Raw genomic sequence first — 27,455 nt, forward strand, 5'->3', positions numbered from 1 at the left:
GCATGCTCGGGGAGCGTAAAGCTCCAACGTGGAAGAGAAAATTTACGATCGGTCGGGTCGTACGCGCTTCGGCGAGCCCTTTTCCCGGTCGGCGGCGAGTGGCGTGATCGAAATCAATTACTCATTAATCGTCCTCGTTCGAACCGGGACTGCCCCCGCGCCCGTAATTAACGTTGATTAATTGGATTCGATGCTCGAGCGGTATATTTTATCGTGTATGAAATTCGCCGCGGGCCCACTCTTCCCGCTCTTGGATAGCGCAGTCGCATTTTTAGCCAGCTTTCGCATCGCTATAACTACTTTTATCCTTCGAGAACGACCACGAAAACGTTGGAACGCGAAAGGGTGACGCAAGGGAAGGATTTGAGTAATTATTGATCGGCATGCAATCTCGAAAACGCACCCTTTTCGAACTTTCTCGAATCGATCCTTTTCTTCCGTCATATTTGTTATCTCTCGATAAAGATTGATAATATCGATCGTGCCTGATGAATATCTTCATTCATTTCGATCTTATATTCGATTATTTTCATTTTTATACAACATTAATGTAACTCAGAAAAATATTTAAACAATTTTTCGAAATTGTCTATAGATAAATAACTCGTTTTAAATATATTCTGATGGATACGAAATAGATAGAAACAATTAATTTCTCGTTTAAACGGAAATTGTATAAAGATTAGTGGTAATGTAGAGACATTAATGTGAAAATCCAAAGAGAGATAACCACTGGCGATCGGGGAGTGGCGATGTCCTTACTCGAGACGAGCGACAATTTCTTAATATCGCGATCGAAACGGATTTATCGAAGGTGCACGCTGAATCTGTCACCGATCCTTAGATTAATTACATCGCGGCGATGTAATCGGTAGAAGTGCTCTTAATTTTCCACCCTCATGAATTAATCGCCTACGCGAATTCCATTGAGGCTTTTGCCTTAGTACCGCCTCCCCTCTTTCTCCCATATTTCTCATCCTCCCGTCGTTCCCCGAGTTTGCACGGAAAACCGGAATTCAAGGATGGAATCTCCGTGAGATTCATCGTTCGTTGGCGAAAGGAATGACGGGATGTGAATCGTCGCCGCGTTCGACGTGGCTTTTTGCGCGAAATCGAGCACGACGAGCCACAACGATGAAAGCCAATGACGACGACGACGACGACGACGACGACGACGACTAAAGAGACCGACGAGAAACGATCCATGAGATATTGGATAGATCGAAAGATCTCTTGCGATCGGCAGCTACCCGCTAAGATCTATGACGATCGACGAGGTTACCGTGCTGCTATTGCTGACACACTGAAAGACGTACGAGCTAAAGGATGACGTTCAAAGGACATTCGACCTTTCTTCGAGGTGTTGACGATCGAAGGAAAGAAAAAATTAAGCGATAACGTCGTTCTTGCTCAATCTGTAAAATTTTATACCATATTGAAGTGATTTTGTGTGACGATAAATTAATAAATTAATTATAAAATACTAATGTATAAATGTATATTGTATATTGCATTTTGAAATGTTTAATAAAATGCGTTTCGATATCTTGAAATTTATTATGTACATTTTTTTCTTTTTTTCCTTTTTTTCTATTTATTTATTTTCTTTTTCTTCTTTTTTTTTTCTTCCTTTTTTTCTTTTTTTTTTTCTTTTTGTTTTTTTTTTTTTCTTTTTTTAACACTCGAATATACTACTCTTTATAAGATTGTTCCACTATATTTCGAAATGCTGCGGCATAAATCGATTTCCACGAGAAAAAGAGATGAGCGGATGAGGATTATACCGGAAAGGATAATAAGAGGCGAGAAATGTTTAAAGCTACCGGAACATAACTGTATCCTGTGTATTTTTTGAAATAACAAACGTGTCCGATGTTTATGATGGATTATTTAAACCATTTGAGTTTAGAAAGCGATTTTGCAATGGTCTGCCCTTTTTGCGATTGGTTAATGATAAATCGCGTTGGTGAAATTGCTTCCTACGAATGCCCGGATATTTCCTTTTGTCTAATAATAGGTTTTCAGATTATTTTTCGTAGTTTCCTTAGATTAATTTCACTTTATATGTCAAGACAAATGATTCTGCGTAAAAAATTTTAACAACTCGTTATATCCGTCAAATATCAGTAAAAGTTTAGTCCTTTAATGGTAAAAAAAAAAAATTCGAATGTTATCGCTCTCATATATAATAATTACGTTGTCACGATGAAGAAGAGAAATTAATGAATCGTAATATGCACGGTCTCTTCGTACTTCATTGAACTTTAGCCTCTCATTAATTTCAAAAGTTTCTACTTTCGTTTTCTCGCTTCTGTTTTCTTCCCAACGTAGCATCCTTTTCAGAAAACTTTCAATATACTTAGGACGTAAGATTTTTACAAGAAAAAAGAAAAAAGAAAAAAAAAGAAAAAAGAAAGAAAGAAAGAAAAAACTCTCTTGGTAGTTTAACGAGAAACGTGATAAATTTGTCTCTCCTTAAGTCACATTTAACGGGCAAGAAATAGAAATGAGATAAATAGATATACAAAAAGTTCATTCTCATGAAGATATATGTTGGTTACGAGTCCAAAAAAAAGAAAAAAAAAAAAAAAAAAAAAAAAAGAAAGAAATGACGTCGTTAATTCTTTCGCAAATTAATACAAGAGACGATAAAACACGTAAAGTAAAGAAGTACCTAGTAAGTAAAATCCACCGAAGAGAATTTCTCACGAACGGCGGACCAAGTGAGTACCGGTTTAAAGTATGGATACAAAGATGCATGCGTAGGTGTCTTAAAAAGAGCAAAAGGCAATAATGTATGGCGTGCTTCCGTCCGTCTACGTTTTTCCAGTGAAGAATCAAAGACGAAACAAATCATAAGTTAATTGTTACAAATCACTGTGGTAGTACCACAGGACGAGAACAATGGACAAGTCGATGGGTATTTTATAAATGACTTTATTCGCGGGTGGCATCAATGGAATGCGTCTATCCTATCTCGTATGTAAAAGAAAATTGAAGAATGAAGAAGAAATAGATTCTGGAACGCACAGGCTTGGCATTGTTTCTATTATATACGAACTAGTAACGTTTCAACGTCTGAGAAATGTCTTTTACAGGGAAATAAAATTATAAAATTTACACGGTGGATTGCTAATTGAAAAGAGCCTAATTATCGCTTGTTTGTCGAAGTTACTATGGCCAAATGAATTTCTACGAGCGATAAATAGCATGGACACCTATTTAAGCGGACATTTCTTTAAGAACAAGTTAGATATACAACATAGATAAATATGTAATTGCCATATATATGTATATATATATATACAAAAGGCCGTTTAATTTATTACATTATACCGGGTGATTTATGAGAAACGATAGACTGGATTGTAACTCTCGTTGGTAGAACATATATATATATATATATATATATATATATATATACACCATCGATTTATTATCGCATACCATGTAATGAAAACGTTACGAATAAACAACGATAAAAACGATTAACGATATTATACATCGCAAAAAGTTGTATTAACGATTATTATTGTCTTTACTTTATTAAAACGTTCGTGGAATATCGATCATCGATCAAAATATCATTAGTTAAATATTATACGAACGAATGAGGAAAGAAATTTCCGAATGAATGAGATAAAACTAAACTAATAGGGAGGTACGTACCAAGGTATAGAGAGTTTGTGCAAAACGATTGTGCGATCGATCACGATGGAAATTTACGATAGGACGCATCAATGCGATCGATTCTAATAGCGATCGATAAATCGACCGGTTGGTAAACATGCTTGGCAACGAGAGAGCGTGGCCCATTAGGTGCATAATCAAGGCGTCGATAGCTCGCCTTCTATGCGCCTAGATGTAATACACGATTTCACAATGACGGGGGCGATATGCGGCCGCGTCGCGAGCGGATCAAGAAAAGCCAAGTTAGCTATAAACGACTGGGACGTTTATATTAAATCACATCCCACCTACACGGTCGCACGTGCGACTCTCGCGAAACCGACGTATGGGCATCGATCGAGAACGACAAAAGGCCAGGTTTGAGTTCTCTTATCGCTGTTACTCGCCTTTGTATTGCATTACGAGGAACAGATATGAGCCGATACAATCGTCGTCGTCGTCGTCGTCGTCGTCGTCGTCGTCGTCGTCATCGTCGTCGTTCACCTCATTTTGTAGATAATTCGGCTCCTATTATTTCTTGACGAAGAAAAACAGAAAAGAATAATAGAAAAAGAAAGAGAGAGAGAGAGAGAGAGAGAGAGAAAGGAAGAATATTATAAGAGACAGAATATTTAAAGTCGTGTAAGAAGACGGATACATAAATAACTAATTGAAATGCAATAGGAATAATATATGTTGATGATCAATGATGACACTGTTATTTAAACGATGATTATAGTAATTACGTGTGCGAATAGCTATTACGATAATCGCTCAAGATATCAAGCGAGTTTGGATTCAAAGAATCCCCTGCAAGGGCCAACCGGTTAGAAGCTTTTAAAGTCACTCGTATAAGTTTCCATGAGGAAACTACGAAGCGTCGACCTTTCGAAGAATAAAAGTTGATGATACAAGATGATAGACACCCGTGGCACGTGCGCGTGGTCACTGGAAATAATGTTTTGTTTACCGTATAATAAAGGCAAAAGAAAAATGGAAAAATAATGTGAAGAAAAAAACAAAAAAAGACAAAAAAAAAAACAAACAAACAAACAAAAAATAAAGAAAAATAGGTAAAAAGAAAAGATAAGAAGAGAGAAAGAAAAAGAAAAAAAGAAAACGTAAATGGAAAGAGAAACATAGTCACCTGCAGGAGCATATCCAGCTTCGTCGCTTTACTGACGCATAATACGTCGTTTACGTTGCTCCTTTCGACGAAAGACGCGCTCGCGTGGGCGACCCTAGACGACACCCACGTGGACCGGCCAAATATTGAACAAATATTAGCATAATGTTTGTTCTGTGACCGACGACTTACCATCGTGTACTTACCATCCGTATCTTTTCTTAAGACTTTTGCGAGAAATGAAGAATAGAAAACATTGGATCTCTTGACAAGAGGCTGCTTAAAAAATAGTACCTAACTCAATCTTTCTCTTTCTCTCTCTCTCTCTCTCTCTCTCTTTTTCTTTCTATTTTCTCTATCTTGTTATCGATACAAGTTTTGTCAGTAAGAAACTTATTTCTAAACGTTAAAAAAAGCTTTGCTTCCTACGTTAAAAAATGATTATAACATCAATGGAATACACATGACATACCTCTTCTTCTTTCACTTTTCTTTTTTCTTCTTTTTCTTCTTTCTTTGTATTCCAAGTTCTCTTATATTCGTAGAAGACGTATATTAATTAATATGTTTACCATTGTATACTCTGTAATCGAGATAGCATCTCGCTCGACGGGCGTCTACTTGCCTCTCGATATCTTACAATCACCGGCTTACAATTCTTGTGATCATTAGGAATGTGACAAGATTGCGGTGCGATATTGTGTCTGGAGAATCCCTTTGTCCCTATCATTCTACGCGCTCTTTCTTTATCCTACGACAAAAGCTGTTTCGAAGATCGATGTCTACCGACCACCCATTGTTCTTACCTCGCTCCTTAGCTTTAACATATAATTATTCAAGAACACGTTGCTTTTTAGCAACAACGCGAATTAATCTCAGATTAATAATTCTCTCTCTCTCTCTCTCTCTCTCTCTCTCTCTCTCTCTCTCTCTCTAATATATCTAATTTTCTATTCTCTCGTTCTTCATTTTATACTATTTATTTCTTGACAAGCAGGAAGAAACTGAAAGATACTGAACAAATGCGAAAAGCACAGTTCCTGTTTTCGTTCACGTCGTTGTCCACATCGTCTTCATAGTCATAGTCAGGTCGTGAACGAGCCGACCGACGGAATTGCGTATTCCAGGCCGGTCTGTCGGGTCAAGAATGCCATCGAGGATCGTAGAAAGCATTGCGGGTGTATCTTGCGGTAAGTTGTGGCCAGCAGGGTCGTGGGTCGTCGCTAGACCGTCGGGCATCATGAGAACGAGCTTAAAACCCGGCACTCTCCACTCAGAGTTGGCTCTTACACGTGGAGACTGCCTGATGACCATCGTCCACCTGACTCCTGAGATTTATCGCGCTTACGATACCTGGCTATATGGGTACCACGTTCTCTTACGGGAGTAGTAAGGTACGTGTGTACCAACATGATACCAAAGTATGTATACAATATATATATATATATATATATATATATATATATATATATAGTAGTTATGTTATAGTGTATGGGATCGACCCTCACTGTGAGCGCAAAGGGTACGAAGAAACCCCCCTTTACGTGCTTAATTAAACTCTGTTGTACCACCTGGTCGATGGTTCCAAGGACTTCTTCCGTTTGTTTCGTCCCTTTGCCGGCATTTACTTTTACTCTTCGCTATGGATAAATGCCTAAGGTGATAATGAATGATATCGTATCGACCAGATATTCCAAGTAGTAAGCCGAACTATGCCGAATAAATGTAAGTATATAAATTTTCAATTCAAACTTGGAGAACTTATCGGCACGATCGCTCGTAATTCACCGATCAGATAATCGAATATTCTTTACTTTCTTCTTACGCGTTTCTACGACGGTAGCCAAGACGATGGCATGACGATCTCTCTCTTTCTTTCTCTATACACATATATATATATATATATATATATATATATATATCCAGCAATACAGTATGATTAATTCGCGCACGTCTCCATTCCGCGATACGTGATATTGACTTACATCGATCTTACATTCCCCTCTGCATCAGGATGAGAGTTGCCGAGAGTTACGCAAACATCTGCGACTTTGACGACCTCTAATACGAGAAAACGCGTTCCCTTATGTTTCTACTTTGTTGCGTCAATCGAATCGATATTAGTTGACTCTCTAGTTTCTCTTCTTCGATCGTGACAAGTTACTATAGAGATTATTGTCGATAATAAAATAATTTCTTGTTAAATTATTTTTATTGATTTGATAAAAATCATCGTACATATTAAATTATTATGCACAGGTATAGATTAAAATGTATCTAATTATTCTATATTCTATTTTTCAATAAATAATATCATATAAAACGATCGTGCGTATCGTATATAACAACGAGATAAGAATTCATGTAACATTTAACAATATCTGCAAAACTATAATGTCTTTTATACTCTATAATTTTCTACAAACGCTAAAATTGCCGTTTCACGCTTTGTAAATGGATAACACGTATAAATATTTCTAATGCTTAGTAATATATTAAAACGTTGTTGCTTATTAAAAGAGCGTGTGCCATGAAATAACATTCTTCCATATCGTCGTTAGTTTTTGTAAATGTTCAATACCTTTATTTCCGATCGAAGACATTCTCCAAACGCATGAGCACATGCAATATATCGCAACAGCTCATAATAGCAGGTTAGAATTTCCAATCTGTCACTAATTGCAAGTTATTATATTCTTACATCCTGCGGAAAACTATCATTTCTGTCGGACCTGAAATACCATTCAGATGAAATACATTTCCTCAAAGTTTTTCCATTTTATTTAAAAGCTTGTTATAACAGAGCGTTTCTTGTACGTGATCTCTTCTAAGGAACCAAACGACTCCAAAATGGAGAATGAGAAAGTGCGGACAAGCTCGAAACGAATAGGACGAAAAGGACGAGAAGAAGTTCGTGAACGACAGAAGGAATCTCTCGCCATTCGAGTGACGCGTACGTGTCGTCGTTGGTGTAGACGGACGGTGATTTAATGCGGTTTACGAAACGTAATCCGAGCCACGTATCAACGCAACGCCCGTGACTCTGGTACGAGTGAACATTATTTAGGACGTCACCCGTTATATGCATTACCAAAGTGTCTTTCTCTCTTACTGCCTGTCTGTCTTCGTTTCTCTCGCTTCTCCACCCGCGCCAAGCGAAGAATTACGTCCACGCGAAATCCTCCTCTGCATTACGAATCCGTGCGACACCTGTCACCTTCGTAGCTTAACGTTTTGAGTAATGAGAGAAACGGAGGAAAATTCATGATCCGCCGACGTAACCGCGTCTAAAGATGTCCACAAGAGATGAAAGATGTGCGGTTAGACGAATCATGTTTTTCCGCTCTTGGTGCCGAGTTATTACCCGCGGATTCTTCGAAGATTCTTCACTTTTATTTGACTTTATGTGAAATAAAAGAACTATGCAAAATACTTAAGTAAAGATAGAAGAGAGAAATTTTATTGAGGTACGTGGTATAGATATTTTCATATAGTATTTCTACGATGTCGATTGAATATCGATAAGAGGAACTCTTTCAATGTCCAAAGTACGGAGATCTGTCAGAGCATACTAAGTTGCGTATAACAAAACAGCATTGGCAACGTTTGCACTTTGGATGCCTCGTCGAAATTCAAGCGATTGCACCGTGTCTCGCATTTGTCACGAGGATCGTCCTCCGTGGCATGCCTGTGATTAATATTGGTACGTTTTCTCTCCCCCATTTCTTTCCCTTTCTTTCTTTCTCTCTTTCTCTCTCTCTCTCTCTTTCTCTCTCTCTCTCTCTCTCTTTCGTTTTTTCCCTTTCTTTTTCTCCTCGACTCTACCCTGTAGACGCCAAATATAATTGTTGTCCGTACATACGTCGTCGAGCGTGTGGACGAAAACTGGGTCATCCGTTGCGCACGAATTCGCATCATATAAAAAAGTTCCCAAAAATATTTCTCAAACTAAGACGCGAAAATAAATTATTTTCTTTTGATAGTAAAAGATTTTTTTAATTAAAAAATACATTTTACGATCTACTTTACTTGATACATTATTTGATTAAAACGATTTTAAATGTTACACATTACGATTAATATCAATGTAAAATCTTACAAATCGGGGAACTTATATATTTCATACATAATATCGTTATGGCCGTCGATGTATAACGACAGATAAACGATAACGAACGGCAGAGTACGTTTGAAAATATCGTTCTGTTGCTCGCGATCCGAATCCACCGGGTTGACAGAATATGAAAAATGCGAGCAATTATAGCGGAGAGCAGTCGTACTTGGTTCGGTGGAGAAAGAGGAACTCCTGCATAAAGCAAACGCAGCTGTGTTGTGAGTAAACCGCGTTTCTTGACTTTAACTTTCACGATACTATATACGCAAGAGTTGTAATAGTTATAACGCAGTAGTAGTAATAGTAATAGTAGTAGTAGTAAAAGTAGTAGTAGTAATAGTATTAGTAGTGGTAATAGTAATAGTAGTAGTAATAGTAATAATAATAGTAGTAGTAGTAGTAGTAGTAGTAGTAGTAGTAGTAGTAGTAGTAGTAGTAGTAGTAATCTTCGAGCGAGACAGAAACAAGTAGGGGAAGGAACAGCGTGTTTATAGATTACAGAACGATACCAAGTGGCGAATAAATAACTGTATTACCGACAGAGGAATGAGGAGGTCCGATAACATCCAGTGCGCGGCAGCGACAACGGCTGTAAGAGTGGAAGCAGGATGAGGAAAGTAGAAGGAGTAAGAGAAGGTGGAGGAGGAGGATCGCAACCCCCTTTCGGGGATTACCCGACAAGGCGGCACGCATCAACGCGCATATTTCTATAATTATTGCCGGCGCCCTTTGATCTACCTTAACCCGACTATCCGCGACGTTCTCCTCCCTTTTTCTTTTCGTATCCTTCGTCGTCCTCGTTCCATCTTAACTATCTCTCTCTTTCTCTCTTTCTCTCTTTCGATGTGAAAAAGAGAAGGAAGAGGAAGAGAAGAAGAAAGAGAGAGAGAGAGAGAGAGAGAGAGAGAGAGAGAGAGAGAAAGGAGAAGTTGGAGAAGGAGCGTATCACCGCGAAATGCTCCCGCGATCGGCAATACGCTGATAACGAGATGCCGGCGTGCGAGTTTGCGTTATACGGGAATCCTCCTCTCTTTTATTTCTTTTTCTGTATCCTCTCTCTCTCTCTCTCTCTCTCTCTCTCTTTCTCTTTCTCTCTCTCATCGGCTTTGCTTGGAAGGGAGAAAGAAAAAGAGAGAAAGAGAATGTGAATGAGAGAGAGAAAGAGAGATCTTTTAAAGCCAGCCGCCGTTAATTCGACGCTTTGTTCGCCGAGAAATCGAGCACCGACACCGCTAATCCGTAGTGATTAAGGGTATCTCGGCATTCGGATTGTTACCCGGAGATTACTCAAGAAGTACACTTTAACGATGTAACCTATAAGGAACTAATTGATGGCGCAATGTTTCGATGATTAATCGAAATTCTTTTTAAAGTTCACCGACGTGGGTCTAAGCTAAGAAATATGCGATTTTGATGTCACGTAAAAAATCTCTAATTCTATTATCATTGTAATCGATAAATATCTATCCTTATTAATAACGAATAATTAATAATTGAACATATACTTCGTACCAATCGAATTATCTATTTTCTTATTTAATCTTAGTATTGGTGATAAAAAAACAAAAAAGCAAAAGAAAACAAAAAAATAAAACTACAGTCCACCTTGTTAACGATCGAATATCCGTGGAAAGATAGGATACGGTCCTTTTTCAGGACAATAAATAAAAGTCGCGTGTCGGCAATTAAAGGAATTTCGAAGGTAACGCGTCGGCTGATCCTTCGGCAAGGGGTTGGATATGTCATTAAGGGCGCACGATGCCAATTGGCCCAGCATCGAGTAAACATTGTAGAGAGTTCTTTTACCAAGGGCTCAAGAACGGTAGCAAGATTCACCTGCTTCCCTCGAAACAGCTGCTCTCACCGACGCATTGGCTCGTACGAGCCTCGCGCCTCTTCGAAACGCTCGAGCTCAGTCTAATTAACTATCGATCTTCCGGCGTTAATAACGAGGAGAATTTGCTTTCGGTTTGTCGTCGTACGAAAATACACCGTTTAATGGAATTACCCCTACCGTACCTTATGCCTTTCAAAGGCATTTTTTCAAAAACAAACTTATTTCGTATTCTGGAACATCTGTCGTTATATACTCTCATATGATTATTAAATATTATTTATTTCTGATTAAGTATGCATTATAGATATTTTTTTTTGAAAGTAGTTGATTGCGAAACGTCCGAGAAAGAAAAAGAGAGAGAGAGAGAGAGAGAGAGAGAGAAAAAAAGAGAAAAAAAGAAAAAAAGAAAAAAGAAAGATCGTAAGATCGTAAGATGATTATGTGCTTTTGATCGTACAGTGGCAACGTAAATAGCAATGAGAATTGCTCAATCAAGATTAAATTGGTACCAGACATATCACAATTTTTCATATTTCAATTTACTCAGGTTGTTGATTCGTCCGTTAACGAAGCATTTCTTTTGCTTGGAAAAATATAATTATACATCGGAGACGGAGCTTATATTTATCGTAGGAAATATCGTTCGGGGAAGAGTCTTATTCAAAAAGTGATTCAACGAAATAATCTTAAGACGGGACGGGGAACAGATACAACATCCGTTTCGTTTGATAATTGTGGCCGTATTGCGTGACCTCGTTGCATCTACGTAACTGTCCGGGCATGTGAACGTGCCAATTTCTTCTGTATTAGTAACTCGTACATACGACGAACGGAAGGAATTAATAGAAAATACGTTCGTATTTCGCATGTAAAGAGAGTGATAAACGACTGGCCATTAATTCTCGTGTGCATAAAACTAAGGATCGATCTACACCACCACCACCACCACCATCACCACCTCTTCCTTCTTCTCCTTCTCCTTCTCCTTCATCATTGAACGACTTCCGGTCTATCTTCTTCCATCTACCGACTGGCTCAACTTGTATTTTCGACTAGTTCAATATCTTAAAAGTTTCCCAAGCGTAAATATACTCGTCCTATTTTAAATTTAGACGTTCCAAATAGATCGGACAAATCGAGTCTTTCCGAAATGATTTGAATAAAATCAGGTATAAACACACACACACACACACACACACACACATATATATATATATATACACACATATACCTGAATCGTATAGAAAACGACATGTCTCAATTCTGAGAACTACAAATACGTCCTATATTTCATAGCTGATATAAAAGGGTGTAGTAACGTATCTAAAAAGGAATGGATTCTGTTTAACATCGAACTTCCGTTCGCGTTCGTCCTATCCCCTTGAGTTCTTTCAAAATAACCTTAGAGAAAATCTCAACGACCTCCTTCGAAATAGATCTCTGCACCTGTGAAAGAATGTTCTATACTTCCTATTAAAGAAACGGAGATCGAAAGCTAGAGAAAAAAGAAAAAACATGCGCCTAGAATGCATAGCACCCACGCGATCAAAGAACCACAAACTCCACTTTGGGCCCTTTCTCACATACTTGAGATTCTACGACGATCGAACTATCTACGATATTGTATCTGGTTTCGAGTTTCTCACGGTATGATCCAAACGTACACCTTCTTTATATCGTATCGTCGACGAAGAGAGAACTCTCGGGACTATCGATACTTGATCCTTAATGAGTTATGATTATACATATACATATATATATATATATGTATGTATAAAAAATAAATAAATAAATAAGTAAAAGACAAAATGTAAAAGGAACAAAATTTTCCTTTACGATTACGACAATAACCGATTGTTAGTATCTATTCGATCGTATTTATCAACTATGTGAAAAGATTAGATACTTATATTTTATCCTATTCACGGAGTTATTTGCTTTGATGATTTTTCAAGGGAGACCGATTTATAAGCACTTTCAAAGATACAATAATCGTAGCAAAATCTGCAAAACCACGACCTACGAGTTAAGAGGCAGTACCAAACAAGTATCGGCTAACAGGTCGTCCTCTTTATGGTTTTATGGTGTTCCACTACGAGAATGGTTGTCGACGGCAATGTGGTCTTCGCCGGAATCGGCGAAGACTCGCGGCCGCGAGAAATCTCCGTTTACGATCTTTCCATATTGATCGATCTTATGTCCTCGACACCTTCATTCGGCACCTTCGTATCGAAACTTTTATTAATTGTTAAGATTTACTTAATAATTTAAACAAAAATAATGTTATAACTTGTAAGATAAATAAAGATATCTTAACTTAAAGGGAAATAGATAGGAGTTCAATTTTTCATGGCGCCTACATCGTCGATGAGTTCGCTGATAAAAAGAGAGAAAGACTATTAGCTGATACGAATGGATAGAAGTGCGGAGCTCTTAAATTACTATGACCATAAAGGATTCCACTAGAAGTACAGAAATCGCCTCTGGGGACCCCACGGACGATCGATGCTCGCTTAACGACAGGTATAGCTGCATATCTCTCTCTCTCTCTCTCTCTCCCTCCCCTTCTTCCTTTTCTTCTCCATACAAGTTAGCAGGCGGCTGCCATACGTCACGATAATGAGCCAACGTAATATCTCGTCTGTCAGTTAGGCTTCGTTGCTTTTTGGTAGTCTTTTGCTAATACGAAGGCAATACTCATCTTACAACGACGCTGTTCGGGAGCTGTGAGAAGATACGGTGGCGATATGATTTACGCCTCGCTGTCCTTGCAAAGCCAACGTGAAAATTGATACCGGAGATTATTCTACGAAAGGGCTCGCATTCATGCTGCTGCCGTACGCTACTGTCCGAGTACTTATTATGCTCTTTTCTTTGATACGCTTGGAATATCAATCATCGAAAGAACGATTAATAACTAACTCTAACTCTAATCACATACCTATTTGACTATATTCGCAAAGAAATGATATCGAGTTCTACGGGAAATGAGTCATGACGAAGGGAAGGTCAATTTATAGATCGTAAAAGTTTCGAAATCAGGGTGGTCTTTTCTCTTTTTCTTTCTCTCTTTCCATCTTCGTTCTATACGACTATAAGTCTGATGAGTGCCTTGGTTCACGATGGGCACACTTCTCTTCCTTCGGGCCGTGTACCTCGCACAGCTCTGACCTCTTGACCTAAAGGAGGACGCCACCTCATGGAACACCCGTGTGGATAATATATTCCAGCTGTATTCCAGGCAATTTTCGCGGGGCGGTGTTGCGTTGATTGCGGTCGTTCATCGCAGCTTCGCCTCCGTTCCACCTACCTCCTCATTCTCTCTCTCTCTCTCTCTCCCTCTCTTTTTCCTTCATCTTTGTCTCCCTCACAGAGTGGGCCAGCTCGCGGGCACTTCTCCTCCCTTGGTCGTTTCTTCATCCTGCTTCGTTCCGCGCCACGAGAAGCTACGGCAGAAGAGCTCCGCAACACGCTCCTGCTCTCTTGGCTCTAATTTGCGCGCAGCGGGAGCGACGCGAACTAATGCACGTTGCGCGCGCTGCGAGGAAATCCGTAGGATCTTTGTCTTCGTACACTCCCGCGCTAACGCGCATCCATCATCCCGGGGAGCCCGCCGACGAATGGACCGTGTCCTTCCTCTCCTCTCTCACAACAACATTTCCTTCTCTCCTTTCTCATTCTCATCCACATCCTCCTCTTCCTTTTCTTTCTCCTTCGAAAACGTGATCGAGCTCGATCTTTCTTCTCTAGCGATTCTACCGTCTAATCGTTCTTCTTTTCTCATCTTCGCAATATGCTTATACGTAGGAGCTACATAGATAGATAGCTATACGACTACTCGGAACATCTAGACAGGATCGTGGAAGGCCTTGAACAAAACCACTCGCCCGCAGAGTTCTCCGGACGTTTTTATCGGCAAGGGCTCCGTTTCACCGGAGCACCAGAAGAAGGCATTGCTCGAAGGCAGTCTAGTGCATCGGAAACTCCCGAGCGACGTTCCTCCTTCGACTTTCAAATTCCGACTCTTCTTCCTTCGGCGGATTGCCATCTGACCGGCAGCTCGAGGCTGCAATCATATGCACGCAAGCCTGAAATCCTTTAAATTCACCATCGACTTCTCTTTTTTTAGATAATTCGCGCGAATGTTTACAAGCGATACTCTTATCTAGAATTTTTTTCTTCATGTTTTATCAATGCCAATGAATTTTTTACGATTACTATATGTATATATTGAAAAACGTTCGATGATATCAATTAAACATTTTTAATTTAAAAATTGGCAAATCGATGATTTCTTTACAAATTGAATGCGCAATAGTTCTCAAAGAGATAGATTTGCTAATCGTTAGAGACGAGAAAAAGAAAAGAAAAAATCCGTCGATGCATCTCCCTTGAGGGCTCACTTAACTTTCGACGAATTTCCAACATTCATGTTGTGCGTGATCACCGATGTTTAGGGAAGGAAGATCGACGCGTGATCCTTTATGCGCCAGATTCTTCAGAAAGATGATGCACCGAACATATGGTGAAACTTGTCTGCATATCATTAATGTAAGACGAAAAAGGGAATGGATAAAAGAAATCAAAGGGAGTGAATTAAGAAGACTCGACAAAGATTCCTCGTAACGTTTTCGAAAATAAAATAGATATGAATCGCTTTGCGAATCGTTTATATTCAATTTGCCTCTCTACGAAAACGCGCACCATCCTGATATCAAAGCGATCGTTATACGATCGTATCAAATGTAAGATCGAACGCTCGCTCTCTAACAGCTGCGATGACATCGGCTTTATTTAAGAACCGGAGCGAACATCTTTGCAACGTTCTTCTCTGTGTTTGTTCGCTTAACCGGTATCTCTCATGAGAAAGAGAGAGAGAGAGAGAGAGAGAGAGAGAGAGAGGGAGAGAGAGAGATAGAAAGAGAGTGAGAAAAAACATTTTTTACTCTCGTGCGTTTAATATTCTCATTAATTTCATGCTTTCATTAAACGTAATCTGATGCGCTTATGCAAAAGCTCGTGACGAAGCCCATTATAAAGCATCGAATTCTACCATCTTTTTATTCTTACGAGGTCGCAACAAACGATCGTTTTTATTATATTTAAGAGAGAAAGGTAGAGATGAACGACGATGGAGTTTGGGTGGACACATTTATAAAAAAAAAAAATTAAGCACTTGGAATTATCGATAAACATAATTTGCCAACGGAAGTATAATTATGTAACCAAGGACGATAATACGGCAATTCTCCTCTCTCTTTCTTCTTTCTTCGTTCTTTTACCACCTCCTCAACTTCCTCCTCCTTCTCCTCCTCCTCCTCCTCCTCCACCTTCTTCTCTTTTTTTTCTTTCTGGCCCGCATTCGTTCCTTTGAATGACGAAGCACCTGCTATCCTCCAAATGAGAACACTTCGTCGTAAACCGACTCGCGAATGTTGTTGACTCGATCGCGAAAGAATCATTTGGAGAACATACGTACTATTATAAAATCGTTAGATTAAAGAAAAAGAGAAAGGAAGAGAGAGAGAGAGAGAGAGAGAGAGAGAGAGAGAGAGAGAGAGAGAGAGAAGCTATGCCGAGTATTCTCGTAAAAGCGAATGAAAAAATCAGAAACGTCGAAGGTAAGAATCAACACGATAAATATCCGATTTTATTGATAGCCATTTAAGAGACTACGAAGCAAAATGTAATCTCGTCTAAGAGAGCGAGTTCAATTAAAATAAAAAAATAAAAATAAAATAAAGAAAAAAAGGAAAGAATAAAAAAAAAAAAAAAAAAAAAGAGAGAAAAAGAGAAAAATTAAAAATAGTCGCGGTGTTGTCACTCACGAATGTTTCTTTTCCATTAAAGGAATTTTACTCGGCATACCTGATAATCGGCTAAAATTCTCGTATTTGCCGATCGTACCAATGGCGGCTATTACTAATTTCTTTACCGGTATGATAGCGTGCCAATGGATGGACGAAGAAACGTATAAACGAAGAAACGAATGCACGAACGAACGAACGAACACTGCCCACGCTGTAAAACACTACGAGAGGGAACGTCAATCGTACTGCGTATACGAGCCGCTAATTAATACGTGAAAGTCACATAAGCCTCTTTGGCAGAGCGGAGATCTTAAAGGATAAGAGAACCGACTGATTAAGACACGAGGACGTTGAAGAAAAAAAGAAAAAAGAAAAAATAAAGGAAGCAAATGAAAAATAAGATAACGATGAACGAGGAGGATTCGTTTAAGTTTACTTTAGCATTTCTTGTAGGTTGCTTTAAAATGGCTACCAATAGGTAGATTAGATCGAGATTAGACTTTCCATCGAATTATTCGAGAATTCTACTATCAAGCGATTGTATATTCTTTCATATTTTTTCTCTCTTTATCTGACTAGACATCATACTAACATATATCCTATCTTTTCGTAATACCCGCCGGCACGTCTCTCCAATTACTGGCCTTTGACATTAATTTGTCGAGGCTATGACGCACCGGTGGCGGGTTGGTTGCCGCGTCACGGTGAGAAGAGGCAGGATCGTTAACCAAGAGATGGGGACCGTACGTCATAGTGCTTCTGTCCTAGGATCTATTCGTTTTAAAGCCTTTTATTATTCTATATAAATACAATCGAAAAATTGTATAAATTCTAAAACATGAAAAACTATCGGTAATAATAATAGAACCGAATAATAACTATGCGAAATATTTATCTCGTAAATGAAATCATTAAAATCATTAAATCGTTCAATGAATTTTAAAGAATCGAAACTAATCGAAAAGTTAACACAGAATGTCTCGGATTCGAGATCGAATCGAGTTGGTGCCGATGGTTTCGCACGACTCAACTCGTAGTAACGATGGCGCGATGCGTCCATTCGTGCGTGCGTGCGTGCGTGCGTTTCTTCTTACCTTTTAGGTCTGTGGTGACTATACATATCCCACGGCTGCGGTTGGCCGCAGTATCCAATAGTTACGAGCGCGTCATTATATCCAATCGATATCGAAAGTTTTGATCGGCTCGGCAGCTGGGAAGAACGCCTTGTCTCGCGAAAGAGAAGCAGAAGAACCTTCGTGGAATCTTAAGTTCGTTTCATCGATTTCTTTAAGGCTACGTCCTGTTGGAAAGAGAAAGAAACAAAAAAAAAAGAAAGAGAGAGAGAGAGAGAGAGAGAGAGAGAAAGAGAGATACAAAAATTATAAACAATCATCGACATAACGTCAAAATATAACAGACGTTAATTCATTTAAATAAAAACCAATGATTAAAACGTATGATCGAAAGTACAATCATTTGTTTTCATTTTATTTTTTCTTTCTTCTTCTTTTTTTTTTCTTCTTTTTTTTTTTTTTTTTTTTTTTCTATTTCAATCTCATCTTTTCCAAATTAGAAATTACTCTATCGATATTATGATCAACACTAAGGCAAATTCGATCGAAAATTATAATAGATTCAAAATAATCTATATTTTAACGATAAATTAGTCTCCATTCATCGTTTTATAAAATTAAATATATCGAAATCAACACAATCCAATATATATATATATATATATATATATATATATATATATATATATATATATATATATATATATGTGCTGATCGGAAGAAATCAGTAGCATTCGGTTTACCTCCGGTTTGCGTGATTATCTGCCCACACAATTTAACCGTATGAGCTTATCTCGCGTAGAACATTGGTTTTGGATTCGATAACCGCCATTAAAGTCGTTTTCCACTGGTCGTCCTCCGAGCTCAATGCTAGAGTAACGCCGTGTGTGCGTGATGCAGATAACGCGAAATACATTGACTCGCAGGATGCAACTTGATCAACTTGCTACCGCCCCCTCTCCCACCACACTCAACTCTGCCTTTAAAACACGAATGATCTCTATAATATATTGTCATCTTAATTGGAATAATTTCTACTTTTTCTATTTCGATATCATCCAAACGAGCCCGTAAATTTTTTCGATTAGTTCATATTACCAACAGATAAATGCACACACACACACACACACACACACACACATACGTCTGCTTGTAATTGTATAAGTACTTGATTATACTATTTCTATATTTATTTTTATTGCATTTAACATATACTCTCGATGTTCCTTCTTTTTCATCTTAATCTTTTTAAACTTGATTAAACCTTATCTAAATTTTAGATAATCGCATCTCTAACGTATCTACCTAATGATTAGTACGTATTTTCTTTCTTTCCGTCTTTTTTTCTAATACAGAAACGACGTTCTTAATAACTTGGTCATTAAAATAACTTGCACCTGTACTCACTTTCCATTGTTTCGTAACACTCATAAATTATACTATAGAAGATCCATAAAATCGTCGTAAAAATACTTTGTGATTTAATAAGTATTCATCCCCCGTAATCGATGAAGATCCGATTGATTCGTTTGTTAATGACACTTATGTCTGTTACATTAATTTTATATTTATATTACATTATGTATATATATATAAAGAAAAAAAAAAAAAAAACAGTACATTTTGAAAGAAGAACGAGAAGACAAAGATATTGCGATATTCTCCTTTTCTATGAATCGATAAATCGTCAGCAAAGGAAATAACATTAAATTGTAGCTATGGCAAGGAAAAGAGTAGAAGAAAATAATTGCATAGTGCGAAGCGCGTTACCGTGGAACACGTGAAAAAAGATATAAAAAAGAAAAAAGAAAAAATAAAAAAAAAAAAAAAAAGAAAGAAAAGAAAAAAACAGAAAAAAGAGAAGAAAAGAAAAGGAAAAGAAAAGAAAAAGCGATGTTCTTCAGTTGGATCGACTCGTCGTCGAACACATATTCTTAGAGGAGTGATCATGAGAGGCGAGCATTTAGTGTCAGCGAGAGCGAGTATGGTAAACGAAGTTCCAATAACTCTACAACGTTAAACAAGCGATAAATCATACTTTATCTTAATTACCATCTAATATATAATAAGTTTCTAAGCGGTGTGCACGCTTCCTTAGCATCATAATTTTCTCTATGTTTCGTCATTCTCTCTCTCTCTCTCTCTCCCTCCCTCTCTCTCTCTCTCTCTCTCTCTCTCTTTTCTCTCTGTAAACTTCACTTCTTACATAGTATTTACTTGATCGGTAATTTAACGTAAGAAACAACAACCGTTGAGTGTCTGCGCGACGGTATCCGTTCTAATCCAGTTTTGCTTCGAAATTAAACATCGAAAGGAAGTCAGAATGGGTAAGGTATATCGTTGTCGACGTTAATAACGCAATAACAAAAAAAGAAAGAAAGAAAGAAAGAAAGGAGGAAAAGGAAAAGAAAGAAGAGAAAAGAGAAAATGAAAGAAAAAAGAAAGAAAGAGAAAGAGAAAGAGAAAGAGAGAAGGAACTAAGAATGTACATGCTTTTGGTTGCATCGAGTTCGTAATTAACGAAACATCGCGGACTTCTAATCGTTCGAACGGATCTAAAGGAGGAGGGTGAAATAAGAAGAGAAGTCGAATTTCGAGTAGAGACCCTACCTACGAGTTCTTCTTCTTCTTCTTCTTCTTCTTCTCCTTCTTCTTCTTCTTCTTCTTCTTCTTCTTCTTCTGTTTCTTCTCGCGACGTACGAGACGCGAGTGGGCGGAATGTTCAGCCTCCGTATCGAATCGAGATGCTCGTACACTGTAGCAGGGAATGAAAGAGAAAGAGAGAGAGAGAGAGAGAGAGAGAGAGTGTGTGAGAGAGAGAGAGAGAAAGAAAGAGAGAGAGATGCTATCAAGATGACGCACTGCGTACGCACCTGATACCGGATTGTGCGTACGTTCGAGACGGCGACGCACACGCCCGCGTTGGAAAGAGAAGAGTTATTCGTCGGTGGGTTTATTTTAGAAGCCGAAGAAGTGCGCGGGACGCCAGACTCACCCGTCCAGTCTCACTGACGCTTCTCTCTTTTCTCTCTTCATCTCCATCTCCATTTCTTTCTCTCTCTCTCTCTCTCTCTCTCTCTCTTTCTCTTTCTCTCTCTCTCTTTTTCTCTTGCTCGCTCTGTTTTGCACGTAGGAACGCGTGTCGTTCGTTTCAAAAGACGTAGGTAGGTATATATATTCGATCGTTAATACACGTTTCTCCTGTTTTCAGAACGTTTTAATTCCATTAATCTTAAAATATATATAAATATATATATATATTATTATTATTATTATATAGAGTATGTCATTTTCTATAGCTTAGTAAAAGGATATTACCCTATTAAATATGATCGTTGAAAGTTAATCAAAGGTACTTATTAAACGCTGCGTTATCATACTTCCTTTCCGATACATTCATCATCCTTGACGAACGATTTATGAGCTTGTAACGAAATCCTATTCTCTGTCTTATATTGTGGAAAAGATTTTAATAAGCTCCCTCTGTAATCTCACAAATCAATTTATTCGAAGAATGAAGAATATTTAGTTACACAATCTATCTATTCGATTCGATAGAAAAAAAATTTATAGCTAACGGGGTACGGTACCTACTTTGATCTTTTAAATGAGTACCACAAGCGTACATATATCGAATCGGAATATTAAATTTATGTTGCTTGCTACGAGATAAAAATTCAAGGAGAAGACGAAGGAGTGATCATGTAGATACGTATATATATGTACATATCTATATGGTGTTCACCGTTTACACATGGAAGCCGAAGTTCGTAGTTAGAAATCACCGCTGGTGGTAAATCCACGTGGCGAAGATGCCTCGTACCTCCCACATACCATCGTCTAGAGTGATGAACGACGAAGTTCAACTATCGTTTGACCTTATGACGATGAATAAACCAACGTTCAAGCTCAAGTCCAAACGTTAATCGATTTCGATAATTACCATGCCGTTGATTGAGATATTTCTGTCATCTTTATAATCTACGAACATGTACGATTCTTTTTTACCAGATAAAATCGACGATCTTACGACATAGATTCTTCTTACGTGAACATCGCGGCTATCGCGATAGTTACATTAACGTCGATAATTAGTTTGTTAGGTATGAAAATTTAACGTTGTTAAATCAAATCCAGGAAATTAACCGACGTAATGTATCTACCTACGTTCCAATTTACAAAGTTTCTAATGAACGATTAAACGTCAATGTAATCTCTTATTTCGCATACGCATATACCTACGTATATTATCTATCTATTTACTTTCTCTTATGTCAGAGGACTAGAAAAAAAAAAAAAAGAAAAAAATAATAAAAAGGAGAAGAGGAAGGGGAGAAAGAAGAAGAAGAAGAAAAAAAAAGAAGAAAAACAAATTCGTTCAAGATGATCTCTTAATAGAAAATCTCTTGGAAGTATTTACTTTGAAATGATTTTAATGAGAAAAATTTAATATCGATAAATGTACGTATCTTGCACAGAAAGAAAAAAAAAAAAAGAGAATGTATTGTTAAAACGAAAGGATAATCTAGAATAACGTGAATTATCAAGAACGAAGAATAACGTAGAAAAAAGAGAGAAAGAGAGAGAGAAAGACACAGAGAGAGAGAGAGAGAGAGAGTGAGAGAGAGAGAGAGAGTGAGAGTGAGAAAAAGTAAAAGAGAGAGAAGGGCCAAGAAAGTATCGGTGATGGAGTTTAGTGCCCGCATAGGGTCGTAGAGATGGAAGTTGATTATTATTTACGCCCGACAGGAGGACGTAAATCGTTCGCATGGAACTCATGTGAAACCTTGCGAATTTCGCGCCTACGAAAGCCGCTGAAAGGATCGTGAATCGAGAATGAGAAGGGGCAAAAGAGGATACGGGGTGGGTGGGGGGTAAGGGGAAGGGTAAAAATCTCTTTGACGGTGGGCATATTATACCGTCAGGATTCATTCGCGTCGCCTAACATTTTAGTATACCTAAACGTTAATAATAACGTTTCAAAGGAAGGTAGGGTAACGCAGGTGCGAGCATCCTTCGCGATCCTTTTAATCGACATCCTTTCACGCGAAGCGAAAGGGAATTAAAATGAAATTCTATCTTCTCTTTGGGCGTTATCTCTCTCTTTCTCCCTCTCTTTCTTTCCCTCTCTTTCTCTCTTCCTCCCTCTCTCTCTCTCTCTCTATCTCTCTCTCGCCCTCCCTCTATCACTTCCCCCTCTCTTCTCTCTCTTAATCCATCCATTCTGATCAATTTCATGCAGCGAAGGAGCATTTAAGCAAGACACTCGAAACCAATCGTTTCGTAAAACACGAAGACGTATTTTTCGTTAGAGGACAATTTTCGAGTAAATTTTATCGAACTGTTTAATCGTCCAAGAAGTTAATAATCGCGTGTTATCGAGCTCATGAAAAAAAAAAAAAAAGAAAAAAGAAACATACATACAGCGTAACGCTTCTACCATCGTGTGGCGATAAGAAAAATTCTCTTGGACAAGATAAGCGACGGTCGTCTTATCTTGATCACGCGATCACTATCGATTTTTCTCAGAACCGGCTAAATATGGAACGTTCCTTTCTCGACGAGTTGGCTTAGTCGACGACATGGTCGAGATTTACTTTAAACGCCGGCTCGATTTCCGTGAACGGAGAACGCTTAAAGCGCATCGAACGACGTCGTCAATTTCACGAAATTACTGCATAAAATCACACCGAATCGCCTGCGATAACGTTACTTTTTATTCGCCCAAGGGAGCGAGCTTAGTAAATTACGTTCCTTCTTAACGTTTCCCTTTTTCAAAACAAACCACGAATCGATGATAATAATCGCGAGACTTCCTTCTTACTCTTTTTCTCCTTTTCTTTCTTCCTTTTCTTTTTCCTCTTTTTCTCTCTTTTTCCCTCTCCCCCACCCTTTTTTTTCCTCTATCGTTTTTCGAAACATTTGAATTATAATACATGCCATCATTAAATCGCTATCTACAAGGTGAAATGATTAAACTCCATTAATCTCGAACGTCCATCGAGATGTCTCATTTATCCCAAAAGAAACGGGGGAATACGATTTCAAGTGGACATTTATCATCCCTTAAAAGAGCGAAAGGGAAAGCAATAGCAACAGCAGCAGCAGTAACAGTAACAGGAGCAACAGCAGGAGCATCAGGAGTAGGAGCAGTAACAGTCAACTCGTTCGCGAGTCGTGCCGTCCGCGTTTCTCGAGCAATCGCGATCGAGGATTGACGTTTCGATCGCGATTCGTTCGTCCTCGTCGTGTCGGCCGCCGCCTTTTTTCCTCTCCCTTTCGAAGAGACCAACCACGCCTTTGCTTTCCATGTATGTGAGAGAACGCGTTAAGCTGGACGATTCATTATGCATAATATTCACCTGCTCTGCCGGATCGGTTGGTTGCGTACGAGTGACGAGCGACGGACGACGAGCCTTTTAAGAAGAGAGAGAGAGAGAGAGAGAGAAAGAAAAAAAAGACAAAGAAAGAGAAGAAGAAAAGACAGTGAGAGATAACTTCGAAGAAGGTGGAAGAAAAAAAGTAGAAAGGAGACTCACTACGGTGGTGCAATAACGTAGAATTCTTTACTGTTTCCCCCTTTACGAAATAATTATGACAATGTAAGCGTAAATACTCGTTTAAGGTATCTGAGAAATAAGGGAGAATCCTATATGAGAAATAAGGGAGAATCCTATACACCTGAGATACTCGTTTTCGTCGATGACGCTAATTGCAAGGTTAATCGTATCCACCTTTCTCCGCCTCGTCGTCCAATCAGCCGTTCGAAGCACACTCCTCTTAACTTTCTTGTTTATATCTAATTTCATTCCTATCTCCTTATGGTATAAGATATCAGTATACGTTCCTACGGTCTATCCTCCAAATTCGAACAAATATCACTCTCAATGATTTCTCATTTCTAAGATCTATCTAAATGTATATCTATTATAAAGTTGGCCCCGTTTATACGATTATGAGAATAATTGTGTCAGTTAATGAAAAGAAAAAAATGAAAAAAAAGAAAAAAAAGAAAAAGAAAAAAACCAAAGCGTTCGTTTCTCTTTTCTTTTTCTTTTTTTGTTTTTTTTTTTTTTTCTCGTATATTAAATCTATATCGATAATGCACGTTAATCTTATAGGAATACGTCAGAGATCACAGTCGTTGAATGGTAAGATGATCTTGAAGCTTAAGATATATCTACGATCTTCCATTTTAATTATTAATTTCTTCCTAATTACAAGATTAATGATTCTCGGCTTTCATTCTCATTAATTACCTGTCCGTCCGTCCGTCCGTTCGTCCAACTCTTTCTCTTCCTTTATTAAAAGGACGAATGTCCTTTATTAAAAGCCCATTCGATATTAATTATGTATCTCTAAAAGCGATCCTTCTTAGATTTCATGAAAAACTAATAGATAACATTTTCTATTCACAACATTGAATGAGATGTCGTAAACGTGACTAGTGAATATGATCGAAAGGGAAGAGAGTCGAATCCAGCAGGTGTTTCACAAGTACTCCTACCAATCACCATTCTTGACCGGTATCGAATAGCAAATGCCTACCTGTGTGAAGAAGGTTCCCTTAACTTTAAGGAATTATAATCCATTGTCTCTAGATCCATCGTACGTCATTCTGACATAAGAAATCACCCAGGTATTTTTTTCGAAAGCATCTGCGAGCCATAAATCGAAATAAATTTATGCCGTCCTTCGTTCGAATCTATCGACGTATGGTACGTCGAAAGGACGATGAAAATATTAAAGGTAGGTATTTACCTAATCGATCCAGACTATCATATCTAATCGTACATATCTACTTCGAAATGTAAAGAACTATAAAAGACCTAGATAATCTTTCCTTCTCTTTTTCCTTCTCTCCCTTTCTCCTTTTCTTCCTCCCCTCCATCACTTCCCCACTCTTCAATCCCTCTTTTCCATCTTCCTTTCGATAAAATCCAAATAGATAATTTCTCGAATATTCGCGCATACTAAGAGAGGAAATAAAAAAATACTTGTAAATTCGCCTCGGGAACTCGTATAGCGATCGGTAGTCTCGCAGTTACGGGTTAACGAACCGATCGTCCCGCGGGACCTGTCCCTCTTTCGCAACGTCGTCCCAGAGAGGACTGGAGTCCACTGGCGAGCGGCGCCATTATTAATATTTCATACGGTTTATGGGCCGCTGAGTGGCAGCGCCCGCTGTTCCTCCTTTTCTCTTTTACGTTCCCTTCTTCTTCTTCGTCTTCGTCTTCGTCTTCTTCTTCTTCTTCTTCTTCTTCTACTACTACTACTACTACTACTACTACTACTACTACTACTACCTACTACCTACTACCTTCTCTCTCTCTCCCCTCCTCCACCGATGGACACGCACACGTTTCCTTCTCATCTTCTTTTACCCTTTACGTTTCTCTTCTTATAAATGCGCGTCATCCGTACGCACCTCGACTTATCGCCCATCTTTTTAAATCTCTGAGAGAATTTTTGGACAGTGCTGGAACTCCCTTGGGAAATAGAAAAAGTGTAAACGTGTTCGATTCGAAAAGATATTTCAAAAGAGATAAAAAGACTTATCTCAATCGAGAGCTCTTTATTATCGATCAATCAATCGTTTCTCCTTCTTAAATTTTCTCTCTTAAAGATCTTTTCATTCGTAATAGATATTACCAATATACATAATCGATTTCAAATAATGAAAGTGTGCAAATAAAATTCAATATGAATAAAGAGATAGACGATAGTAGATAGATATTATTACCACCTAGTGCCTTTCTCTGTTCGAAAGCACGATAACAGGAAACCTTAGCTTCTTAATCGAGAACCGTTCACTTTGCAAATACGAATAAATCTCGCGATTATATCGATTATATCGCGAGAAGAGAGACGTTTTCACCAGTGGCGCGCGAGTTCCTATCTTCGTGCAAGTCATCCATTCTGTCTGTAGTAGAAATGATTTTTTGTTTCTTTCTTTCTTTCTTTCTTTCTTTCTTTCTTTCTTTCTTTTTCTTTTTTCTTTCTTTATTTCCTTCGTCGGGCGCCACAAGACATTTCTTCGGAGGGAAGAAAGGCGAACGGACTCTCTCGTTTCTTCTCTTTGTTGTCGTTGTCGTTGTCGTCGTCGGGCCGAGAAAGGATCAAGAGGCGCGAGAAAGCGCGTACGTGGAGAACGTGATTAACGCACCGGCAAGCAGCTTAATGCCCACTTTGTACATCGTCGTTCGTATGGGAAGCCAAATCCGGCGGAAGAAGAATGATCGTTAAATAAAATACGCGATCGTTATCACAAATCATACGGGAAACGACCAATCCAGTATAAGATCTTCATGAAAAGATATTTTTTCTTTCGGAATTGACGATAAAATCGCTTAAATAAGGATATTTTCGTTTCTCTATTTTCCAACGATAGTGGAAAAACAGAAAGAAGATCGAGAATTCTACTTTATTCTATTCTACTCTATACGAAACTTACGATCGTTCCCATTCGCAATTTCCAAGATTCTTGAATTCCCGAACGATCATACGTGCCGACCATGCAGGATAAATAAATACGTGAGATGAAATAAAATCTCTCTTTAGCGGCACGACCAAACGAACGTGGGTGATCTTTGTATCAATTAGGTAGGAGCGCGAACTGGCCGAGAGGCTCGCAAAATCGAAAATTTACATCTTCTTCGGGAACGACCGGCTCGTTAAAGCATAAGAAGAGGTCCGTCGCTTTTTCGATCTTCGTCTTGCTCGAAGCAAATCGAAGGGGAGGCATCGTTCGAAAAAGGTCTATAAGAGGGAAGCGAGAAGAAGAGAAAATCAAAAGAATAAGATTTATATGTGAGAGTATTCAACA

General features: G+C 38.4%; 1 protein-coding gene across 5 annotated transcripts in view; it reads right to left on the reverse strand.

Annotated features, from left to right (window-relative positions):
* LOC124947227 (protein glass) overlaps positions 1-27,455 on the reverse strand; it is a 192,674-nt gene that overhangs the window by 44,422 nt on the left and 120,797 nt on the right. The window contains exon 1 of one of the 5 annotated variants that reach the window (XR_007100347.1): positions 20,240-20,359. The exons of the other annotated variants lie outside the window; for them this stretch is intronic. The gene's annotated coding sequence lies outside the window, so the exon portion shown is untranslated. Of the gene's footprint in view, positions 1-20,239; positions 20,360-27,455 lie in introns of those variants that run through there. 5 annotated transcript variants of the gene reach the window in all.

This window comes from Vespa velutina, chromosome 2 (genome assembly GCF_912470025.1).
Source record: "Vespa velutina chromosome 2, iVesVel2.1, whole genome shotgun sequence".
In the NCBI taxonomy this organism is placed as follows: Eukaryota; Metazoa; Arthropoda; class Insecta; order Hymenoptera; family Vespidae; genus Vespa; species Vespa velutina.